The sequence below is a fragment of the Bufo bufo genome, chromosome 2 (genome assembly GCF_905171765.1).
Source record: "Bufo bufo chromosome 2, aBufBuf1.1, whole genome shotgun sequence".
Classification (NCBI taxonomy): Eukaryota; Metazoa; Chordata; class Amphibia; order Anura; family Bufonidae; genus Bufo; species Bufo bufo.
Window position 1 is genome coordinate 39,111,497 of NC_053390.1, and position 19,388 is coordinate 39,130,884.

At 45.0% G+C, this 19,388-nt stretch overlaps 1 protein-coding gene across 1 annotated transcript in view; it reads left to right on the forward strand.

Moving 5' to 3' along the window:
* The first annotated feature begins 8,994 nt into the window (after positions 1 to 8,994).
* Positions 8,995 to 19,388, forward strand: part of GDNF (glial cell derived neurotrophic factor) — a 29,611-nt gene continuing 19,217 nt past the window's right edge. Inside the window, exon 1 of the mRNA XM_040420138.1 lies at positions 8,995 to 9,594. The gene's annotated coding sequence lies outside the window, so the exon portion shown is untranslated. The remainder of the gene's footprint in view (positions 9,595 to 19,388) is intronic.

Below are 19,388 nucleotides of genomic sequence, written 5' to 3' on the forward strand. Positions count from 1 at the left end.
CATTTGGGGTCTGATTAGTGGTCTGACCTGAGGTGTAATGAAAAATATTTTTTTTCCGGAGCAGCTTGGAGAAAAAAGGCCTCACAGTCTCCCACACTCCTTCTGCCCGGCCAAGCCAACCAGCACCCCTGAGGCCAAGCCTGTCAGCACCCCTGAGGCCATGCCAGCCAGCACCCCTGAGGCCAAGCCTGTCAGCACCCCTGAGGCTAAGCCTGTCAGCACCCCTGAGGCCAAGCCTGCCAGCACCCCTGAGGCCAAGCCAGCCAGCACCCCCGAGGCCAAGCCTGTCAGCACCCCTGAGGCCAAGCCAGCCAGCACCCCTGAGGCCAAGCCAGCCAGCACCCCTGAGTCTTCAGAACTGTAAGTAAATTATATATAAGTGGAGCTTATAATATGAAAGAGACGAATTACGCCTAATCACAGACATATAGCGCAAATTCCAGTTTTTGTTTGCGTTTTGTTTTGATCACAATGTGTACATTTGGCTCAGTCCTTAAGGGGTTAAAAACACAGTCACTAAAGGGTGGCAAACAGAATCACAAACCATATGTAATTAAGGACACAACTTCTGGAATAAAAGGGAATAATGAAGGAATATTTACATCATGTGTCCTTAAGGGGTTAAAATAACTGATTTTATATATATATATATATATATATATATATATATATATATATACACACAAGAAAAACCACCAGCAGCACCATCCAAGAAAAAAAGAGGCACTGGGAGCTTATGGAGAGGAACTGGGAGTTGGTGAGAGGCACTGGGGGCTGGTGAGAGGCACTGGGGCTGATAGAGAGGCACTGGGGGCTGATTAAGAGGCACTGGGGGCTGATGGAGAGGCACTGGGGGCTGATGGAGAGGCACTGAGAGCTGATGGAGAGGCACTGAGGGCTGGTGAGAGGCACTGGGGGCTGGTGAGAGGCACTGGGGGCTGATGAAGAGGCACTTGGGGCTGATGGAGAGGCACTGGGGGATGATGGAGGGGCACTGGGGGCTGGTGAAAGGCACTGGGGGCTGGTGAGAGGCACTGGGGGCTGATGGAGACGCACTGGGGGCTGGGAAGAGGCTACTGGGGCTGCTATAAGGCTACTGGGGGCTGCTATGAGGCATGGGGCTCTTTTTTGAGGTCTGATTGGGGGTCATTTATATTGGGGTCTGATCTGGGGTCTTATTGGGGTCTTATTAACATTGGGGATCTTATTGGGGCTGTTAGCTGAGGTCTGATTAACATTTGGGGTCTGATTAGTGGTCTGACCTGAGGTGTAATGAAAAATATTTTTTTTCCGGAGCAGCTTGGAGAAAAAAGGCCTCACAGTCTCCCACACTCCTTCTGCCCGGCCAAGCCAACCAGCACCCCTGAGGCCAAGCCTGTCAGCACCCCTGAGGCCAAGCCAGCCAGCACCCCTGAGGCCAAGCCTGTCAGCACCCCTGAGGCTAAGCCTGTCAGCACCCCTGAGGCCAAGCCTGCCAGCACCCCTGAGGCCAAGCCAGCCAGCACCCCCGAGGCCAAGCCTGTCAGCACCCCTGAGGCCAAGCCAGCCAGCACCCCTGAGTCTTCAGAACTGTAAGTAAATTATATATAAGTGGAGCTTATAATATGAAAGAGACGAATTACGCCTAATCACAGACATATAGCGCAAATTCCAGTTTTTGTTTGCGTTTTGTTTTGATCACAATGTGTACATTTGGCTCAGTCCTTAAGGGGTTAAAAACACAGTCACTAAAGGGTGGCAAACAGAATCACAAACCATATGTAATTAAGGACACAACTTCTGGAATAAAAGGGAATAATGAAGGAATATTTACATCATGTGTCCTTAAGGGGTTAAAATAACTGATTTTATATATATATATATATATATATATATATATATACACACAAGAAAAACCACCAGCAGCACCATCCAAGAAAAAAAGAGGCACTGGGAGCTTATGGAGAGGAACTGGGAGTTGGTGAGAGGCACTGGGGGCTGGTGAGAGGCACTGGGGCTGATAGAGAGGCACTGGGGGCTGATTAAGAGGCACTGGGGGCTGGTGAGAGGCACTGGGGGCTGATGGAGAGGCACTGGGGCTGATTAAGAGGCACTGGGGGCTGATGGAGAGGCACTGGGGGCTGATGGAGAGGCACTGAGAGCTGATGGAGAGGCACTGAGGGCTGGTGAGAGGCACTGGGGGCTGGTGAGAGGCACTGGGGGCTGGTGAGAGGCACTAGGGTGATGGAGAGGCACTGAGGGCTGGTGAGAGGCACTGGGGGCTGATGGAGAGGCACTGGGAACACTTAAACAACACAATGTAACTCCAAGTCAATCACACTTCTGTGAAATCAAGCTGTCCACTTAGGAAGCAACACTGAGTGACAATCAATTTCACATGCTGTTGTGCAAATGGGATAGACAACAGGTGGAAATTATAGGCAATTAGCAAGACACCCCCAATAAAGGAGTGACCACAGACCACTTCTCAGTTCCTATGCTTCCTGGCTGATGTTTTGGTCACTTTTGAATGCTGGCGGTGCTTTCACTCTAGTGGTAGCATGAGACGGAGTCTACAACCCACACAAGTGGCTCAGGTAGTGCAGCTTATCCAGGATGGCACATCAATGCGAGCTGTGGCAAGAAGGTTTGCTGTGTCTGTCAGCGTAGTGTCCAGAGCATGGAGGCGCTACCAGGAGACAGGCCAGTACATCAGGAGACGTGGAGGAGGCCGTAGGAGGGCAACAACCCAGCAGCAGGACCGCTACCTCTGCCTTTGTGCAAGGAGGAACAGGAGGAGCACTGCCAGAGCCCTGCAAAATGACCTCCAGCAGGCCACAAATGTGCATGTGTCTGCTCAAACGGTCAGTAACAGACTCCATGAGGGTGATATGAGGGCCCGACGTCCACAGGTGGGGGTTGTGCTTACAGCCCAACACCGTGCAGGACATTTGGCATTTGCCAGAGAACACCAAGATTGGCAAATTCGCCAGAGAACACCAAGATTGGCAAATTCGCCACTGGCGCCCTGTGCTCTTCACAGATGAAAGCAGGTTCACACTGAGCACATGTGACAGACGTGACAGAGTCTGGAGACGCCTTGGAGAACGTTCTGCTGCCTGCAACATCCTCTAGCATGACCGGTTTGGCATTGGGTCAGTTTCTTTGGAGGGCCGCACAGCCCTCCATGTGCTCGCCAGAGGTAGCCTGACTGCCATTAGGTACCGAGATGAGATCCTCAGACCCCTTGTGAGACCATATGCTGGTGCGGTTGGCCCTGGGTTTCTCCTAATGCAAGACAATGCTAGACCTCATGTGGCTGGAGTGTGTCAGCAGTTCCTGCAAGACGAAGGCATTGATGCTATGGACTGGCCCGCCCGTTCCCCAGACCTGAATGCAATTGAGCACATCTGGGACATCATGTCTCGCTCTATCCACCAACGTCACGTTGCACCACAGACTGTCCAGGAGTTGGCAGATGCTTTAGTCCAGGTCTGGGAGGAGATCCCTCAGGAGACCGTCCGCCACCTCATCAGGAGCATGCACAGGCGTTGTAGGGAGGTCATACAGGCACGTGGAGGCCACACACACTACTGAGCCTCATTTTGACTTGTTTTAAGGACATTACATCAAAGTTGGATCAGCCTGTAGTGTGTTTTTCCACTTTAATTTTGAGTGTGACTCCAAATCCAGACCTCCATGGGTTGAAAAATTTGATTTCCATTTTTTAATTTTTGTGTGATTTTGTTGTCAGCACATTCTGTGTTATTTTTGTGTTCCCTTTATTTTTTTGAGCAGTGTATATATATATATATATATATATATATATATAATTTATTTTTAAATTTTTTGGGGGGCGGGGGGTTGTCGGGGTGGCAGTGGATCTTGGGTGAGTTCCCACACTTTTTTTCCCCAGGACTTGACCCCTGGGTGAGAGCATCCCAGAAGCTGACAGTGTACCAGAGCCTGCGGAGAGACTACAAACTGGCCCCATATCTGGAGAAACTAGGGAACCCCAGAGACCGGAAAATCCTGAGCCGCTACAGACTGAGCGCCCACAGCCTGGCCTCAGAATCCAGACGGCATCGACAAAGCTACATGCCTAGAGAAAGCAGACTGTGCCAGCAGTGCCCCCTGGAGGTGGTGGAGGATGAGGCCCACTTTCTGATATACTGCCCCAAATACTCAGCAGTGAGGGACATCCACTTTAGGAGACTCTCTGATCTCTGCCCAGACTTCAGCTCCATGGAGGAGGAAGAGAAGCTGCCCATCCTGCTGGGAGAGGAAGAGAACACTGTGGACATAGCAGCACAATATATCAGTGCCTGCCACAGACTGAGAGGAGCCTGATACGCCATGGACTCCGATACCCTGACACGGAGTGTGTCCGCATCCCTTCCCTCCTATACACCGACCCTGGGTGTGTCCCCATTTCTCAACCCCCTATTTCCCATATGCTTTGGCAATACTAATGTATAATTTTAGACCTGCCAATAAAGCTTGATTGATTGATAAATAGATAGATATGAGATAGATAGATAGATAGATATGAGAGATAGATAGATAGATAGATAGATAGATAGATAGATAGATAGATAGATAGATAGATAGATAGATAGATAGATAGATAGGAGATAGATAGATAGATATGAGATAGATATGAGAGATAGATACATAGATATAAGACTGATATGAGATAGATAGATGATACATACATTGAGAAAGGCTCTAAGGTTAAGCCGAAACATCGTGTCCACATGGGTGAATAAACCTTTTTCATTTTTCTGCTTTTCTAGATAGATAGATAAGGCTATGAGATAACAATGACTGAGAGTTTGTCACAACCCCACCTGTTGTCAACTACACAAGTGAACAGGTCTTCTATAGGGATGATCGAACCTGGGGAAAGTTCAGGTTTGCCGGGTTCGGCCGAACTTCAGGTCAAAGTTTGGGTTCGGGACCCGAACTTGACCAGAACTCGAACCCGAACCCGGACCCCATTAAAGTCAAATGGACCCGAACTTCACTTTATTATTTTCCGTTATAACATGGTTATAACGGAAAATGTTAGCATTCTTAAGACAGTATGCTAAATAAAATGGACAGTGAGGGGTTAAAAATAGTAAAAAATACTCACCTTATCCACTTGATCACGCATGTTTTCTTTCTTCAGGACCTGAAAAAGGACCTGCGGTGACGTCACCACGCTCACCACATCTGTAATTCTGGAACACCCCAGAGTGGTGTTACCACTTCTGCACCTTGCTACTGTCTTTATTGGTCTAACCTCATATCATCTCATGCATTTATTCCAGGTCCTCCACAATGTGCATTTCTAATGTTATGTAACTGTTCATGTAATGTGCCTGGTTCACCAGCAGGTGGCAGCAAATATGGCAGAGCTATAGTTAGAGAGAGTGGAACTTACCATTTCATTCTAACCCCCCTCTGTAGGGGAGTGGGCCAGCCCTACTTCCTGCAGGAAGGGTGGGGCAGAAGTTCTAGTCAGTCTAGGGGAAGGGTGAGCAGGGGCACGTCTCTGCTGGCCATGGAGGCCAAAGCTTAAAGCCTCAGGAGCCAGGAGGAACGTTCCCTGGCATAACTTAGAGTCAGACTACAGAAAGAAAGTGCAGCTTACAGAGGAAGCCAAGTTACCGATTCAGATTAGTTCAGCAGAGAGAGAGAAAGAAAGCAGAGTTACTGAAGAAGCCTGCCGGTTTAATGCTAAAGCCTGCTGGAACCAAGACAAAGCCTGAAACTGTTTGGAGAAACATTTATTCAAGTAAAGCTGCTGTTCAACTACATACAAGGTCTGGACTCAAGTTATTCTATTATCCCTCAATTATTCCCCCTATTTATTGCTTCGGCGCCAAAGCCTGGGGTCCAGCGGTATACAGGTATGAGCACCGTGACACACATAAAGAGACATTTTAGACCGCACTATACCCACTCAGCAATTCCTACACCTGGGCCGCGTTATAGAGGGCCCTAGGGGGAGGCGCCTGTTGCAATTCCTTTATATAAAGGCTGTGAATATCTTTCCAAGTTTCTCTGTATTCGGAGAGCTGGTGTACAGGGAAATGGATATAGACGTAACCTGATATTATTTACACTCAGTGTTTACATCCTACAGCCTCCGGCTCTCCACACACAGCACCTAACACCACCCAGTACATGTAATCAGCAACGGACTGAATGTAACCCCACCCAATCCCTGGTCCTCCAATTTCCCATCAGGATCACTACAGGAGAAGTAATGTATGTACACAGTGACTGTATCGGCAGAATAGTGAGTGCAGCTCTGGAGTATAATGCAGGATGTAACTCAGGATCAGTACAGGATAAGTAATGTATGTACACAGTGACTGCACCAGCAGAATAGTGAGTGCAGCTCTGGAGTATAATACAGGATGTAAGTGAGGATCAGTACAGGATAAGTAATGTAATGTATGTACACAGTGACTCCACCAGCAGAATAGTGAGTGCAGCTCTGGAGTATAATACAGGATGTAACTCAGGATCAGTACAGGATAAGTAATGTGATGTATGTACACAGTGACTGCACCAGCAGAATAGTGAGTGCAGCTCTGGAGTATAATATAGGATGTAACTCAGGATCAGTACAGGATAAGTAATGTATGTACACAGTGACTCCACCAGCAGAATAGTGAGTGCAGCTCTGGATTATAATACAGGATGTAACTCAGGATCAGTACAGGATAAGTAATGTGATGTATGTACACAGTGACTCCACCAGCAGAATAGTGAGTGCAGCTCTGGAGTATAATACAAGATGTAACTTAAGATCAGTACAGGATAAGTAATGTAATGTATGTACAAAGTGACTGCACCAGCAGAATAGTGAGTGCAGCTCTGGAATATAATACAAGATGTAACTCAGGATCAGTACAGGATAACTAATGTGCAGTACAGACCAAAAGTTTGGACACACCTTCTCATTCAAAGAGTTCTCTTTATTTTCATGACTATGAAAATTGTAGATTCACACTGAAGGCATCAAAACTATGAATTAACACATGTGGAATTATATACATAACAAACAAGTGTGAAACAACTGAAAATATGTCATATTCTAGGTTCTTCAAAGTAGCCACCTTTTGCTTTGATTACTGCTTTGCACACTCTTGGCATTCTCTTGATGAGCTTCAAGAGGTAGTCCCCTGAAATGGTTTTCACTTCACAGGTGTGCCCTGTCAGGTTTAATAAGTGGGATTTCTTGCCTTATAAATGGGGTTGGGACCATCAGTTGTGTTGAGGAGAAGTCAGGTGGATACACAGCTGATAGTCCTACTAAATAGACTGTTAGAATTGGTATTATGGCAAGAAAAAAGCAGCTAAGTAAAGAAAAACGAGTGGCCATCATTACTTTAAGAAATGAAGGTCAGTCAGTTAGCCGAAAAATTGGGAAAACTTTGAAAGTAAGGGTTATTTGACCATGAAGGAGAGTGATGGGGTGCTGCGCCAGATGACCTGGCCTCCACAGTCACCGGACCTGAACCCAATCAAGATGGTTTGGGGTGAGCTGGACCGCAGAGTGAAGGCAAAAGGGCCAACAAGTGCTAAGCATCTCTGGGAACTCCTTCAAGACTGTTGGAAGACCATTTCAGGGGACTACCTCTTGAAGCTCATCAAGAGAATGCCAAGAGTGTGCAAAGCAGTAATTAAAGCAAAAGGTGGCTACTTTGAAGAACCTAGAATATGACATAATTTCAGTTGTTTCACACTTGTTTGTTATGTATATAACTCCACATGTGTTAATTCATAGTTTTGATGCCTTCATAGTCATGAAAATAAAGAAAACTCTTTGAATGAGAAGGTGTGTCCAAACTTTTGGTCTGTACTGTATGTATGCAGTGACTCCACCAGCGGAATAGTGAGCGCAGCTTTGGAGTATAATACAGTATGTAATTCAGGAACAGTACAGGATAAGTAATGTAATGTATGTACTCCGTGACTCCACCAGCAGAATAGTGAGTGCAGCTCTGGAGTATAATACAGGATGTAACTCAGGATCAGTACAGGATAAGTAATGTAATGTATGTACTCCATGACTCCACCAGCAGAATAGTGAGTGCAGCTCTGGAGTATAATACAGGATGTAACTCAGGATCAGTACAGGATAAGTAATGTTATATATGGATTGTAGGTGATTGCATATATATAAAGAGATACTAGAATATTGAAAAAAGAGATATTAGATAGATAGATACATATTAGATAGATAGATAGATAGATAGGAGATATTAGATACATATTAGATAGATATTCGATAGATAGATAGATAGATAGATAATAGATATATAGATATGAGATATTAGATAGATGATAGATATGAGATATTAGATAGATAGATGATAGATATGAGATATTAGATAGATAGATGATAGATATGAGATATCAGAGATAGATGATAGATATGAGATATTAGATAGATAGATGATAGATATGAGATATCAGAGATAGATGATAGATATGAGATATTAGATAGATATGAGCTCTCACACAGTGTGAAGACTTTTGCACTGAATCCTTGGACCCTGTTTCCTGCCTCATTTCCCTCTCTCTGCTCCTCTTCTGTCTCTGTCTGATTTGCATTGTGTCCTCAGCAGCAGAACATTGACTTGTCCTGGGTCCTGCAGGAAGTCCCAGGGATTGTCCTAGGAGGGTGTATGGAAATCCGAGGTGCTGGGGATCCACTCCCAGACACTGCCAGGATGGCAGCCGTGTACAATACCCTGGGCAGGGAAATGCCCCTGAGGTCAGTGCAGAGGAGATGCCACCCTTGTACCATGCCTGCATGCATCCAGAGCTGCATGGTTTTAGAGCCTGACTTCACCCAGCAGATATTCAGAAACTCTGGAGAGGTCCTGGATGTGCAGGGGAGCCAATCAGAGGAGGGCTGGAGGAGTAGTCACACCCAGGGAGCCTATAAATCCATTCCCCCTGCTTCTTGTCTTGGCAAATATTCCCTTTCATGTGCAGAGTGCAGCACATCTGCCCTCCAGCTTGTGAGTGCATTGTGCAGGTAGAGCCAGAGTCTCCAGCCCAGGACCCTGCAGGATTAGGAGGCTTCTTCTTCTTCTTCTTCTTCCTCTTCTTCTTCACACTGGAAGGAGTTTGCATTGCAGAAGTCATCCATCTCTACACATTCCACTTGGATCTTACCCTGGAGAAAGTCTTGCTTTGCACCAGTCTAGAGTCCTTGTGGTGCCCAGGCTCAGCTGTTTGGCCCCCTCTGTGGTTGTCCCTGGCCCAGCTGCTGTTACAGGAGCCCCCATGTCTTCATTTGACTCCCCACAGTTGTTGATGGTGTGTGATCCTTGGATTCCTCAGCAGGATTGTAGCATCCAGAGCTGCACTCTGCAGAACTGCTGCTGTCTCTTCTCCTGCTGATCACTGGAGGGAAGGAGGACACAGCAGCTGCTTCATTTCAGGGACAGGTCTGCTGAACCTCAGCCCACCTGCCCAGCCTTGTGATTTGGTCTTTGCTCTCCCCCAGGACAAGTTGTCAGGATCCCTGGACTCCCAGCAGGTCACTCATCCTCAGGAGGTTGGATTCATGTCCATCTTAGGGCTAGAGAGGCCAGACAAACGGTAGGTGTCTTACCCATACACCCAGCCACCAAACTAACATGCAACAATGTATTCATAACTAAGGCGCAACAATGTATCAAAATACCACAAGCAGCCATGTATCAAAAACTTCTCTACAACACTGAGTGAATCTAGAATGGGAGCCAAGCACATGACATTGTAGCATGTTCTAACATGTCACAATGTATCAGTTAATGCACATGTAATGGCAGTAATAAATGGATCAAGTATCAACCTGTAGCAACCGTAACACATAACAATGTATCACATGGAATAAGCTCTAACAGGACAAATAGGAACAAGTAACAGCTATAGCATGTAACAAAGTATCAAATATGAACATATAGCAACCCTAATGTGTAACAATGTAACTGACACTGACCTGTAACTAACCTAATGTGCAACAATGTAACCAATACTGTCATATAATAACCCTGTTGCTCAATTTCAACATCCTTAACATGTAGTAATGTATCACATCCTCTTGTAAGAAGCCTCAAATACTCAGCCAGATGTAAAAACCCTAACATGTAACAATGTATACTAACATATAACAGCCCTAACATGTAACAATGTATACTAACATATAACAACCCTAGCATGTAACAATGTATACTAACATATAACTGCCCTAACATGTAACAATGTATACTAACATGTAACAACCCTAACATGTAACAATGTATACTAACATATAACAGCCCTAGCATGTAACAATGTATACTAACATATAACAGCCCTAACATGTAACAATGTATACTAACATATAACAGCCCTAACATGTAACAATGTATACTAACATGTAACAGCCCTAGCATGTAACAATGTATACTAACATGTAACAGCCCTAGCATGTAACAATGTATACTAACATGTAACAGCCCTAGCATGTAACAATGTATACTAACATGTAACAGCCCTAGCATGTAACAATGTATACTAACATATAACAACCCTAGCATGTAACAATGTATACTAACATATAACAACCCTAGCATGTAACAATGTATACTAACATATAACAGCCCTAACATGTAACAATGTATACTAACATATAACAGCCCTAACATGTAACAATGTATACTAACATGTAACAGCCCTAGCATGTAACAATGTATACTAACATGTAACAGCCCTAGCATGTAACAATGTATACTAACATATAACTGCCCTAACATGTAACAATGTATACTAACATGTAACAGCCCTAACATGTAACAATGTATACTAACATATAACAACCCTAGCATGTAACAATGTATACTAACATATAACTGCCCTAACATGTAACAATGTATACTAACATGTAACAACCCTAACATGTAACAATGTATACTAACATATAACAACCCTAGCATGTAACAATGTATACTAACATATAACAGCCCTAACATGTAACAATGTATACTAACATATAACAGCCCTAACATGTAACAATGTATACTAACATGTAACAGCCCTAACATGTAACAATGTATACTAACATATAACAGCCCTAGCATGTAACAATGTATACTAACATGTAACAGCCCTAGCATGTAACAATGTATACTAACATATAACTGCCCTAACATGTAACAATGTATACTAACATGTAACAGCCCTAGCATGTAACAATGTATACTAACATGTAACAGCCCTAGCATGTAACAATGTATACTAACATGTAACAGCCCTAGCATGTAACAATGTATACTAACATATAACAACCCTAGCATGTAACAATGTATACTAACATATAACAACCCTAGCATGTAACAATGTATACTAACATATAACAGCCCTAACATGTAACAATGTATACTAACATATAACAGCCCTAACATGTAACAATGTATACTAACATATAACAGCCCTAGCATGTAACAATGTGTACTAACATGTAACAGCCCTAGCATGTAACAATGTATACTAACATATAACTGCCCTAGCATGTAACAATGTATACTAACATGTAACAGCCCTAGCATGTAACAATGTATACTAACATGTAACAGCCCTAGCATGTAACAATGTATACTAACATATAACAGCCCTAACATGTAACAATGTATACTAACATATAACTGCCCTAACATGTAACAATGTATACTAACATATAACAGCCCTAGCATGTAACAATGTATACTAACATGTAACAGCCCTAGCATGTAACAATGTATACTAACATATAACAGCCCTAGCATGTAACAATGTATACTAACATGTAACAGCCCTAACATGTAACAATGTATACTAACATATAACAGCCCTATCATGTAACAATGTACCAAATGCTAACATTTCGTGACCCCAATGCCTAATAGTATATCACATACTTATATGTAAGAAGCCAAGGATGAAACACTGTATCAATATTCATATGTAAAATCCCTGACGTAACAATGTATCCAGCACTCCTCACATTTTAGAAGCCCGAGGCTGCTTTCACACTGAAAGTTCCCAGCACATACATCAAACGTATCCATAGGCGGAGGCCAAGGGGGTGTCCTTACAGCCTCCGCTAGTCCGTTATATGATGTACGGAATAGCGCAGCACCTTACACTATTCCACACGATGGTCTCCAGTAAAATAACGTATACCGCGCAGTGTAACAGAGGACGGTGTATACTTCTATGTGTGAAAGTCCTCTGACGGGCTGACCATCTTTTTGCCCCATGTTTAGGACACTGCGGCCTCCATCCTTCAGAGTCCAGCAAAAAAAAGTGCAGGTTAATAAATAGTTTTTTTTTGCTTATGACGTACGCCACTGTATGGAGGAGGCGGCGGCATCCGTTTATTGTATAAGTCATGTGTTTACATTACACCTGGGACAAAAATGTGATGTGAACGCAGCCTTACATGTAGACTGTAGACACTTAAGCCCAATGTGAAACTCCATATCCGGTCCTCACCCCTAAAACGTAACAACGTATCACAAACCTAACAAGACGAGTATGTAAAAGGCATCAGGTCACAAGCCGAATGTGAAACATTGTATCAAGTGCAAAATGCAAAACACCAAACAATGCAAAGGTTCACACTTCAGTTCTAGGGTCAGTTCTCTCCATCAGTTAGGGCTCATTCACATGAACATATTTATTTTTTGTTCTTGTCCATTCCGTGTGCGGAACCATTCACTTCAATGGGGGCCGCGAAAAAAAATGGAAATGACTCCGTGTCCGTATGTTCAAAAAAATAGAACATGTCCTATGATTGTCCGCATTACTGTTCTATTAGGGGCCGGCCGTGCCGTTCTGCAAAATGCGGGCTGCGCGCGGCCGGTATCCGTGTTTTGTGGTTTTGAAATTTGTGGACAGCGAAACAGCAACGGTCGTGTGCATGAGCCCTCATTGTGAGCCAAAATCAGTAGGGAAGCCTCAGAGATAAGGTATAAGGGAAAGATCTGCACCTGTTCCGTGTTTTTGATCCGCACCTTTTTTTTTTTTTTGGCTCACAATAAAACTGATGGAAATAACTGAAGTGTGAACAAGGCCTGAGAGTAATAAAGCCAGGAGCAGCAGTAATGTGGAATAGAAGGAAATCCCATATTCTGAAGGAAGATAAAATGTCAGGATCCAGATCAGTCGCAGTTTCTCCGCATGGACAACCTGTGGCTAGACTAGAAGTCCTTGTAGCAGATTGCTGCTTTTACATGGGACTGCAAGAGGACCTATGGGGCTGCACAGGAACTTATCTTGATGAAATATAACGCCAGCAATCACATTATCTTGATTTGCTCAGGTTTTGTACTGATACCTGCACAGTAGTAAAATTCTATATCCTCCTGCCTTACTGACATTGCAGTGTAGTGTGTGCGTAGCTGCAGTCCTATGTAAAACCTATATGACAACTTCTGCTCTGCTACATGTGCACCTGTGTGCAGGTAAGGACATGTTGAGGTCCTCTGCTCAGTATCCACTCCAGTAGGGCTCATGCATACGAACGTATTTTGTTTCCGTGTCCGTTCGGTTTTATTGCGGCCCGTATGCAGAACCATTCTCTTCAATGGGGCCACAAAAAAACGGAAATGACTCAGTGAGCATTCCGTTTCCGCATTACGGACAAGGATAGGACTGTTCTATTATTCCGCAATTCATATTTTTTGCCGAGTCGTGTGCACGAGTCCTAATGGTCTATTTAAATGTACGTTCTTTTTGTGGCTTTTTCATTTTTTGGGGGTTTTTTGCCACCATTTTTATATTTGCTGCAAAAACTGCAGCAAAAGTGATGCAATTTTTGTACAATTATGAACGAGATCTGCAAATAAATACAATAAAAACGGACTCATGTAAATACACCCCAAACAAGGGCTGCAGCAATCTGCTCTGGATCAGTTGATCCCTGTTGATTCTAATGGGTGGTTTACCCTCGGCTCCCCCCAGTGATGACTGCTGATCATGGGGAATCCGCACAGCAATGACCCCCAGCCAGAAATCCAGACTGAAGAATTCCTCACTATCTACTAAAAGAATTGATCAGTGTAGTAATCATAGGGATTGTTCTCTCCTGCCCTCTTGTGGCCAGATTATGGAAGTACACTTATCAAATGACACACTGGACCATTAATATCCAGGAAAACACAACTGATTTTTTTAGCACTTTGAGAAAATTCAACTATATACTATCTCGAGCTGCATATTACAGGCTAGCAAAGTGTCCCCCTCCCCCTCCAGACCCCCATTAATCTAAAAGCCCCAAATAATAGATTATTCTGCATGAATAAGATGCTGTTAATGCACTACTGTTCACAATTGACAGATGTAGCAGTGCTGAAAGATACACACCACTCCAGTCTAAAGCTATAGGTGCATGATGCGGCATATCTACATAGATGATGCAAGGCCTTGGTGCCAGAGGGGCTATCTGCCCCGTAGAATAGCAGCACAATAAGGGTTAAGCTCACATGTGGCAGACTGCCCCGTAGAATAGCAGCTCAATAAGGGTTAAGTTCACATGCAGCAGATTTATTGCAGACATTTCTGTGACTGTCCCATACATTTAAATGTGCAGAAATCTGTGCACCTGCTGCAGAAATAGCCCTATTCGCGTCTATAGAAAATACATTTTTGTAACAAATTTGCTATGTGTGAACATAGCCCAAAGAGTCGGTGCAGTGGTCTGGTGGTTAGAGGGTCAATCTGGGTGCAGATTCAGTGCCTGGCTAAATGAATATGTGCTGGTGATCAGATGATCGACACCGATCTGATAGCTAAAACTGAAAGCACCTTTTTCCTATAGCGGCCACTACAGGAACAATGTGGTATTGCGTGGCGCCCATTTCTATGGATAGGAAACCATGTAATAGATGGAACTTTGCGGCAGTTCTCTGCTCTAATTTATAGATGAGGGGTCAAAAGCAGAGAAGTGGTTCTCCTTTATGAAAGAAGTCCTTTAAGTCCTAGGTCAGGGATCAGCAACTTTCGGCACTCCGGCTGCGGTGAAACTACGACTCCCAGCATGCTCCATTCACTTATATGGGAGTTACAAGAACAGCCAAGCATGTGTGCATGCAGGGAGTTGTAGTTTCACCAGAGCTGGAGTGCTGAAGGCTGCTGATCCCTGTCCTAGGTCAATAAAGGGGTCTTCCGAGATTTTGATTTGATTGATGGTCATCAGTATTGGATCGTCAGGGGTCCGATTCCCGGCACCCCCGCCGATCTGCCATTTAAAGAGGATGTGTCTCTCTGGTGTGCGCTGCAGCCTCTTTCTAGGCTCATCAGTCACATGGTCTAGGCGCAGCTTTACGGAGCTGCAATACCAAAAACAGCCACTATACAATGGACGGCGCTGTGCTCGGTGAGCTGCAAAAAAGGCCGTTCACTGAAATCTATGGACCCTCCCTACAATGCACAGAGGGGCTCTCTGCCTCGGTTAGTTCAGGGGGACCCCCTTGGAATGCATTCTTTTGTCTTTCTCTAGTCAGACACATGTCACCCAGCTTTACCAGGAACAGCTGAACAGAATTTCTAAAAACTTGTATATTGATACACTTTGACACCATGCGTTTCAGCCTCTCGGTTGTAACCTCCCATCCCAATGTATACGTTGCTTACCGCCAAACCGTGCAACGCAAAGCTGGGAGGGGGCAGCACAAGTGGCTTTCATTAAAGTATAGTGTTTCAAAACACAAAAATATCCCCCCCCCCCCCCCGAGCGCGCCGCACATGTGGTTCTTTTTTCTCAATAAACAGACCCAGATTTGTGGACGAGGCAAGAATATCAGAAGCGTCAGAATCCACGCCATAGAATCAGATATACGTGCCGCAGGTCGTGCAGATGAAGCAGAGCTGATCTTGCATTGAGGTGCATTGAGTGACTAACTCAGCTCTGCTGCACCTGACCAACACAGCGTGGCTACATCTGTATAATATATCAATAGAAAACCTAGGCCAGACTTTCCTGACTAGATTAGAGTCAGACATAAGTCACATTCCTATTCCTTTGCCCCCCCCCCTCCCCCGCATGATGATAAAACTACTATACAAAGGTCCTATAATTAAAGGGGTTGTACAGGTTTAGAAAAAAAAATCATGGCTGCTGTCCATGGGTTGTGTCTGGTATTGCCGTGCAGCTCCACTGAAGTGCATAGATTCCTAGAAGATGTAGCTCCATAACACATGACAAACTCAGCTCTGCTACATCTGTATGTGCAGGTTTGGTGTATTAGGACTACTAGCATCCATGCTTCTTGGTGTAAAGTGACAGGTGCAGAGAAATCATCTTATATTGTAAGAGGTTTTCATGTCTGCTCACGGTTAAAAGGGTATTCCGGTTATGGGGATAGGGAAGAACTATTAGATGGGTGGGGGTCCTACCACTGGGACCACTAGTGCCATGTGTTCGTCATTTTGGGGGGGTCCCTGTTCTCTCAACGGTAGGTAGGACCCCCACCAATATAATAGTTATATACCCCCTATCCAGAATACCCCTTTAATGCTTTCGGTGACATGACATATGTGGCACAAACAGATTTAAAGGGGTTTGTCCCATCTGGACATTGTAGAATGGCACAAGGTCGGTGGGGGAAGGTGACTTAGGGTAGAGTAGTCCTTGGCCCCCTCCAGTCACCAGACACCCCCTATAGCTACACCCCTGCCTCTATGTGCCCATCAGACCACCACCAATGGAAGGGGGTAAAAATCGGAACCATTCTGTCCCCGGGGGGGCTTTGTGTGGTGCGTTGGCCAGCACCAGTAGGGAGCTCCATCTTGGCACTGGAGCCCCCTCCCTTCTGTACACATCCCTGATCCATAGGGGGCGCTATACCTTCCCGATGAGCAGTTGCACCCCCTGCACAATAGTCAATGCCCAATTGTTTTCCAGCATGGCTAGAATTGAGACTGAGATCCGGTGCTTGGAGAAGGGGAAGTAAGACTTGAGGGTTGTGGATGGAGGGCACGGGGGTCATTTGCTCAGGGGGGGGGGGGGGTCTTGGTTTTGTCTGCGCTGTGTCCCCCCTGTCATCCTTCTGTTTGATCACTGCTACATGTCAGTGACGGTGACAACGGATCATTAGCTGTAATCTGGGGGCCGCCCTGAGCTCCACTAGTCGTTCGTCTTAATCCAGTAACGGCGGGGGTCCTGTCCATCAGTCTGTCCCCGACGGCCATTTTTTTGACTTGAAGGGATGGTTCAGTCTTCTGCAAAAAAAAAAACTTAAGCGACGCCTAATTGAAAGTTCACAACTTTATGTTTCAGTTCCTTGCCATTTTCAAAAACTCTGCTTGCTTTCAGTGAATGGAAGCCTGATGTGTTTGCTACAGTGAATCAGTCAAGAAAGCAGTAGCAGCACAACTCTCTCTTTTTATTAGTCCCTCCTGGGGGGCCGGCTGGATGGTTAACAGATTTCAGTGGGTGCCATGCCAAATGCAGCGACATGACAGGTCTTGTTGGCGGCTCCCCATGGCAGTTACATTTGGTCCAGGGGTGCATATGACAAAACTCCCTACAAAAATATCAGGAGGGGACCTGGCTTTGAAGACCTCTTTAAGTTTTACTGAAGTTTGGACAACCCCTTTAAGACATGGCACAAAACATGATTGCCTTCTCGTGAAAGCAGCGCCACACCTGTCCATGGGTTGTGTCTGGCATAAGATTGTCCATGGGTTGTGTCTGGCATAGAAACTGGGTTCATTATTTTTAAGGGAAGGTAGTGGAGCTGCAATATCGCACGCAGCCTGTAGACAGGTGTGGCGCTGTTTTGGAAGAAAGCTGAAAAAATCTTTCTTTAAGATGGGGTGTGAAATGCCAGAGGTTGGGGGAAGGGAATATCTAGTCATTTATAAGATATAATGATTGGCCGGTACAGGCGTCATAGGCCGTGGCGCTGCTCGTGTGTCAGGTCCCGTACGTTTTTCCCAGCCACACGCTTAAAAATAGTAGCAGCAAAATTAATCTTGCTCATTTGTCCGGGGCTGGGAAGGTATAGGGCTTGTTTAAACAGTCCGCGCGGCGCTGGGTAATGTCTCCGCGTGTGACAGGTTCTGCTGAGATTAACTCCACATCTCCAGTTACAAACCACAGGCAGAAGGATCTGCAATCCCAGCAAGATGGGTGAAATGGTAAGACGTGAAACCTGTCCTCCCCGCTACATGCAGGCTAATCCTGAAAAAAAAAAAGAAGATGCGCAGGGTATATCGCCCAACGCACGATAGTCTCCTCCATACAACACATGAAGATGTAGCAGAGCCAAGATTGTCATGAGCACAACTGGTATCTGCTGGCGAGCCATGTAGAATTATAGAGTTACATCACAATATCAGCACTGCTACATCTGCCGTAGTGTATGCGTATAGCCATAGATACATAGGGTGGATCCATTTTCAATTCGCCAACCAACAGAAGACAAAAATTCAAGAAGTTCTCATTCCTGTTAGTAATATGGTTGTCGATGGCGCCTATATTGCAGGAGGATGGTTCATAAGAGGCGAGAAAGGAGGTATTTACGTTAAATTGGAGAAACCGAGCTTAAATAGAGGCGAGACATCTATTGTCTGCCACTTACAAAGCTGTTCTAACACCTCTCCCCAGGCAGTTTAATCAATCTTACCTCTAAGATTCTCCTAATTATGATAAACAGATTATTTTTTGGACAAGACATTCTAATTGAGAAAGCCGGTCGGACGACCAGCAAAAAATCTTATACAATAAGTCCGGTTGCCCTGACCTATTAGTACTGATATACCAAGACCTCGATGAATGAGAACCTCCATAGATCTAGGCACCCACCACATTTCCCCGAGCTTTACCTGGGTAGCAGATAATTGGATTTTTGTGATATTTAAAGGGGTCATCCTCCCCCATTTGTAACCATCCAGTGCGGAAAGTACTATACCTACAAAGAGCATCTCCCTCTCTCTCTCTCTCTCTCTCTCTGGAGGACCCAGGACAATTATCTATTACATTCATCTCAATGGGCGCCATGTAATGCTTCGTATCTCCTGTGGTGGAAGGGAATCAAAACCTTCTGCCAGGTCTGCTGAAGATCGACGCTGATCGCTGAGGGAGACCAAGTGATCAGCTTATTTTTAGGGTCCTTCTATCAAAAAAGGTTTGAGAAAAATGGACAATTCCTTTAAGATTTTATATGGTGGGCACCCCATCTAAGTCAGTGGAGATTTCTGAGGTCCCCATGATGTCCCTCTGTTCACCAGATGTACATGGGATGATGGACAGTGGAGTACACCTCCAGAGAAGACCACCTCCCTATGGGGTCAGGTTCTGCAGGGGCTGATTATCCCCGTGTGCTCCAGGGATAGAAGGGGTTAAGTCCAACAGGAGTGATGGCTATTTTTGCCTTGCATACACTCGG